The sequence below is a fragment of the Corvus brachyrhynchos genome, unplaced genomic scaffold, assembly GCF_000691975.1.
Source record: "Corvus brachyrhynchos isolate BGI_N302 unplaced genomic scaffold, ASM69197v1 scaffold121, whole genome shotgun sequence".
Classification (NCBI taxonomy): Eukaryota; Metazoa; Chordata; class Aves; order Passeriformes; family Corvidae; genus Corvus; species Corvus brachyrhynchos.
Window position 1 is genome coordinate 2,471,473 of NW_008236445.1, and position 6,660 is coordinate 2,478,132.

The 6,660-nt window shown below is 37.2% G+C and overlaps 1 protein-coding gene across 3 annotated transcripts in view; it reads right to left on the reverse strand.

Annotated features, from left to right (window-relative positions):
* Positions 1-6,444, reverse strand: part of LMO7 (LIM domain 7) — a 97,380-nt gene extending 90,936 nt beyond the window's left edge. For all 3 annotated transcript variants that reach the window (XM_017725825.1, XM_017725823.1, XM_017725827.1), the window contains exons 1-2: positions 6,374-6,444; positions 3,172-3,241 (exon numbers count right to left, since the gene is read on the reverse strand). The gene's annotated coding sequence lies outside the window, so the exon portion shown is untranslated. The remainder of the gene's footprint in view (positions 1-3,171; positions 3,242-6,373) is intronic.
* Between the last annotated feature and the right edge of the window lie 216 nt (positions 6,445-6,660).

Sequence of the window (6,660 nt, forward strand, 5' to 3'; positions counted from 1 at the left end):
TTTTCCATTCCATCATGACTAGACCTGAATCACTGCAATCCACAACAAAAAAGTCACTAGGCAGCAGTACAATCAAACTAAAGGTAAAAGCTAAGCCTTAATCTGAGTTGTGTAAAATGTTCCTGCCAATATAAAGTCCCTATTAGATCTCAGGATAAGTAAGGTGTCATAAAAGTAAACAAGACATAAATCAATAATGCATGGACTTCATTAAAAGCAACACCTCACCCTAACTCAATACAAAAAAAATCTAGCACACAATATTCCATATAGAACAGAATGTTTCATTATTCCTATAGGCCTTCACTTACTATTTTACTCAAACAATTTGTTTTCAAAACAACCATGAACTCAAAGAAGCCAGATAACAAAACCCTTCTGGAGATTCAACCAAAGGCATCTATTCAACACTGTGTTTCTGTACTGCTGAAAAAGCCTGTCAAATAGTTGAAGTGAACACAATGCTTAAACAGCATACTTATATGGAAATAAAATATATTAACTCCCTAGGGAACAAAACCAAAACTCGAGAAATTCCTGGAGGGGAAGAAAAACAAAGGGGAGGGAAAGGGGGGGGAAGAGAAACAAGATGTCTTTCAATTATTCAACGCTGTGTTTCAGTACTGCTGAAAAAGCCTGTCAAATAGTTGAAGTGAACACAATGCTTAAACAGCATACTTATATGGAAATAAAATATATTAACTCCCTAGGGAACAAAACCAAAACTTGAGAAATTCCTGGAGGGGAAGAAAAACAAAGGGGAGGGAAAGGGGGGGGAAGAGAAACAAGATGTCTTTCAAAGTGTTTGTTTCCTTCTGATAATCAGACTGCCACGAAACTCTCAAAACCATGGGGGGGGTTGTTTCCTTTGAATCAGAAGACTCAGAAGAGAAATGGATGCTAATTGCACAATGAATGCATAAAATGTTTTGGAAATGGACTACAGGAATGAGTCTAGAGGAGCATGAAGAAGCTGTAGAAAGAACATGATTAGATCTCGTTACGTTTTAGAAAAAACCCTGCCATCTCTCGATATTAAAATTTCCATCTGTTTTAAAAAAAATAAAGAGAGAGAAAAAAAGAGAGAAAAGTGAGACACATAAATTCCCCCCTTCCAACAGTGATTTCTAGATCTCATAAAGGCTTGCTGGGGAGCAATTAGTGTGAGACTCGAAGGCATTGAAGACAGAAGAAGTGGGAGCCACAGAAGTGTATATATAATATTTATCAAGCCACAGAAAATACTAGAAGCAAATTTGTGGGAGAAACAACCTACAAGCAATGAAAATATATCCAGAACATGTCAAGCAAGCCTACCACCTAATTCTCTAGTAAGCTTTTTCTATCTCTAAATCCTGTCTTTCAACCACAGTATCCTGAGCCTGCCAGGTATCTATGTCTGCTTTCTTATAAACACAAATCCCCAAAATTTTTAATCTGAGTTTTACATGCTGGGATGAAACCTGGGCCCTTCCAAGCTGGTGTAACTGAGAAGGTTCCTCTCAAGTCTGGGAAAACCAGTCTTCCACTATTGTCACTATAAGGACCATCTTCTGAACCTCTCCCAATAATGGCCTTCATAATTGTAGTCTGAAGTGTTTGTGTAAAACCTTTTCCACAGGTTAACACAAAACAGCTCTGTCAATTACTATCTTTAAGTTGTATTTTAACAACAATAACACTGGGTGATCCCAATCTACAAGAATCATTCACCTTTCCACCTTTTCCCTTTACTTTTGAAGACTTGTAGGAACTAGAAACAACTTGAAGAAACAGTAATACACTACAAGTGAGATATAAACTACACACCAAATGAATACTCTGCATTTTCACATCTAGACATAAAAAATGCATATAAAAACAAGAGTGCTTGCAGTTATGATTCAAGACAACACTTAAATCACCACAAAAATGAAACCTAGCTTATGGTTTTCTGTTTTGAATCTAAGGGCTACTTCAGATGCCACGTCAAATAACTGTGCTGTCCTCCCCAGAATTATTTTGGTTTCATTTGAATTCTTTTTTTTGTATGCCTCACAGGAAAAGAATGTGCAGCAGTCTTATTCACAAGCCTAAATACCTGAGCTTGTCTGGGACAAAAGCAAGTAATACTTCCTACGTTCGTTTGATGTGGAAATGCACGTTCTCAGCTTGTGCAACAACTTAGGGCAATTTAACCTAATCTTATGACCTCCAGCCAAGTTAACTACACTTATACACTAATGAGCTACACGGTCGACCAGCAAAAGCCAATGTTTTGTTCACTCATCCCATTAAAACATATAAATAAAAGTATCTAGAGAAGTTCTGCTTTCTCCTACTAAGAAACCAGGTAATTTTCCCTAATGTTGAGCCTGCATGTTTATCACAAGGTGGGATCTTCCATTTATCACAGGAATCATGCTTCACCTCGGATCTTGTAATATGAGACCAATAGTTTTTGTGACAGGACTAAGTAGCCTTGACACCCTAAGTGACATGAATAGCCAACAAGGTTGTCCGAGTGAAAAAAATGATGAAGAAGGAATTCTTTGAATTCATTTACCCACAAAAGGATTTCTGATGCTAAATGACTACAAAACTTATCCTAGTCTTTGGGCAGTAAATTTTCCAAACAGCATACAGAAATCTTTTACATTTCCTGTGAAAATTATTACATACATCTCCCACCTCTACCCCCAGCAATGTGATTTACAGCCAAAACATTGGCAAATCCCTCAGCTGAAACCTGAAGAGAGATCTTTGCATCACTGGAGTTATTTTAATGCAACTAAAGCTTTGCTGTGGGTGGAGTGAAACAGGTTCTAAAAATACTTTAGCTATACAGAACATTTCCTATTCTGCCCATTCCCTAAGAAAGGGATATTGGAAGTGGCTTCTGAATGTAAGATAAGATGGTGGCCTTTAAACAGAAACAAGCAATGCTACAGAGGTTTGTGCACAGGAGCCAGTGCTTGATACATCTGGGGACGATGCAGCTTCATGCAGTGACAGGATGACTAAAGTTACAGATGCAAATGACAGATTAAGTATCCTTTGTGGTCTAAGGCAACATAGAAATGGTATGGTTTTGAACAAAAAATAAAAATGGAGCTAAAATTTTGAAAACTCCTTAAAAAAAAAGATCACTTGGTTCATACCCCAGATATTAGATTCCATGCCATTACTTACCAAGCCAGCTATTGGAGTTGGCAGACGATTGATCTTCTTAACAATGCCAGGTTTGATCTTGTTAATCAAACTGAAAAAAAAGTCATATGATTTTCTGTTACATAATTTACTGTACTTAAGCATAAGCATCAATGCTTGTTAAGAAATACTTTGCATATGGTCCTAACTTAAAATGATTTGAACAAATTTGAGCTGAACCTATTAACACTGCCAAGAAGTGACAAGCAAGAACAGATTGTAGAAGCAAAAATGAGACAAGTCACACAAAAAGATTTCTGGGAACAGCAAAGTGAGAAAAAAAAGAAAATGCCTGAGGATGTGTGGGCAGAAAAGGATCAGTGTTTCTACTACATGGGTAGTGATGTTAATTGGACTCAAATTTCCTATTTAAAGATTTTTTTCACATAAAGGTTCTGAGCAGATGTCAAAAATGTACCAGAATATTGATTTTCAGAGTTCAGTGTGAAAGCACTAATATTCCTGTAATAGTGAGTAATAAACTCAGTTTTCATAATGCTACCAAGCCCAGAATGCTGTGGGCAGCAATCTTTTTTGGCACCTATAATTTACATGCACAAGTCATTTTCCATTTCAGTCAGAAGAAACTGTACCTGATATCGCTCTTCACATAAAATTCATAATTAAGCTAAGACAGGACAGACTAACACATCACTACTGAATACACAAGCCCAAATGCACTCCTTATCCTGCAGTGAGGATGAGGCACGGGATTCCTTGCAAGTTTATACCCAGGTTTTCAATCATGGAGGTAGGGAAATATTGTGGTTCACCAAATTACACCCTATACCACAAGGTCAGCAGAGAACAGGGACCTCAGGACACCCTGCAGACTTCATCTGCCTTCATATATAGCTCTGAGGATTTTTGTACTTGCTCTCTCTTCTTGTTGCTGCTTGTCTGGGCAGACCCTTCACCCCACAAAAAGCATCAGCACAGCTTTGTGATCTACCCACATCAGTTCAGAGACAAGACCTGGAGTTTAAAACTCTGTGTAAGGAAAAAGCATCTTTTGCTCAAGCAGAAAATGTATTTGGGAAATAAACACAAAGAACAGTTTACCCCTATACACTGGAATGAAGGATACATTTCTAAGTAACGGCAGAAAAAAAAAAAAAAAAGAGCTGCAGATCCTGAGATTTTTCAATTAAACTAAGTTATTTAGCAAACGAGACACATCTGATTACTTTTCCCACCCAAAAAAAGTTACCTGTTGAGGTGGAATAAAAAAAAAGTTTGCATTCCTCCCCTTTTTTTTATTTCTAAATCTTCCAAATGCATAATTTTTATTTGTTTTATTTTACTGAAGAACATGAAGTAGCATGTGACCAGAAAGAAATTCACTAAAGTTTTTCTCTAGTGTATGCACACGAGAATTGGCAAAATGTAAAAGGCTTTATTTTGTCAACTACTGATCACTCAGACAACGTGTGCACTTGGTCTTTGAGTAGGACAAACAAACTGACTGGATGCTACAGGAATATGTGGTGCAAGTAGAGGTCTTATCTGCTATAGTTTAAGTCAGATACACAATCTCCAGAGATAATATATCCACCTAAATTAGCCATGCCACAGGTGAACCAAGGAAATGGGCAACACAATTTCTAGCTTGTCTCAACTATTTGAGATCTTGCACTGTGTTGTCTTTGGTGAAAATTGGACATCTGAAAATTTTTGCCATCTGCTCTTTCCTGTTTCCACAGAATTTCTATGAAAAATCACTCCTCCTTGGACTTCAAGTATGTCAAATTCAAAATTACAGCACAGGGGAGCAGCTATTTTGGTACACCATAATGAGGCATGTTTTGCTTTCAAGAAAGTTGCATGCCTCCTAAGGCAAGCCGCTCAGCTGAAGAAATTATAGGATGTTTTTCTTGGATTATTATTATTAATTACAGATAAATTTGACTGATTTGCACTTGGCAGATGGAGCCTCACATTCTCTTGCCAAATAAGTGTCAACAATGAAGATATCAGAGGATTAGGATGTGTCAGTTAATGGCCAATTCCTAAACACATTATTTAAGAGTTATATCAGAATACAATATACACATCCCACTAAACACATACCTGAAGAAATACCTTCTTATTAAAAGTATAAATCATTTTTATTACCACATTCACACTCATTAACATTTAATTACACAAATAATGAACATGCAGCATCCAGCTCTACAATATTATTGAAAATTAATTCATGCCCCTTATTACAGATAACTTCAGAAGAAACTAGCAAGATAAGACTCGAGGCGCAAAGGGTCCAAAGAAAAATAAAGGCAAGGACAGAAAACATGGTATTCTTCACAGAAGGAAAGAATTATATATAGGAAAAGAAGCTCAGAGAGCTGACCTTTCATAAATATTTTCTGAAAGTTAGCTTGGCTGAACTGATTTTAGAGTGGATCTGAGATTTCTAGTATTTTCTTTTTAGCATCCCAGATAGTTCTCTAATGAGATTTCTCTTGCACTGGTGTTCTAAAGACATTTTCAACTCCTGTTCCTTAAAATACGAAGGGATTAGCACCACTTCCAGTCCTGGAAACCTGTTCCAGTAATTGCAAAGCTAATTACAGATATGTGGATAAGACCTGATGAGTGGACATTTTACACCTCTGACTCAGTCTAGCACCGAAACCAGGCAAGTCCAATCATTGCCAAGCCTACAATATATAAGCACAAGGAAGCTTCTTACAGAAAGTGCTCCAAAACAAGCTGAGTGTAAAGGTCTGTGGTAGGAATAGGTAGTTGCCGAATTTATAGAACCAACACTCAAGGGCTGGGGATGGAGCACAGAAATCCAAACCCACAAAACAACAGTGGGTATAGGGGTAAGAGTGGTTTGATCCCAGTCATGGCCACACCACCTTGCACGATCTAAAGAGAAAGCCCTGGGATATCCTGGGCATTATACTCAAACCCAATATAATCAATCAACAACAGCACAATTCTCTCAGTATCACACAAAGAAGTGTAGGGGACAACACACAGAATACATGGATCTGGAAAGAGAATGTCCAAAAGCTGCTTTTACTTCCCATGGCAAACAACAAATATTAAAAAAAAAAAAAAAATTATTTACTACAAAATACTTTTGGTACGGAAAAAAAAAATTCAGGGGCCAGGAAGGACAGAAGCCAGGTGATGTTAACCTGAGGGGGTTTTATATAGGTAAGTCAATACTCACTCGCACAACAGGACTCCATTTTCTAGAGCTGCTCGAAAATCTTCAGTTCCAAAGCTTTGCCCAGTAACTGCCTATAAGAATAAGAGTTGAGAGTTAATTGGACACACACACAGAATCAGGACTAGCAAGAGAATCTTGGTAGTAGTTAAAAAAACCCCAATCCAACAAACCCTGATTTAACACTTAGTTCATACTATTATTTTCTTACATTAATTTCAAAATAAGCAAGTATTTACAAACCAGTTCTTTATGCCTCAAAAGAAGTCAGATCAAACATCTTAAAATAG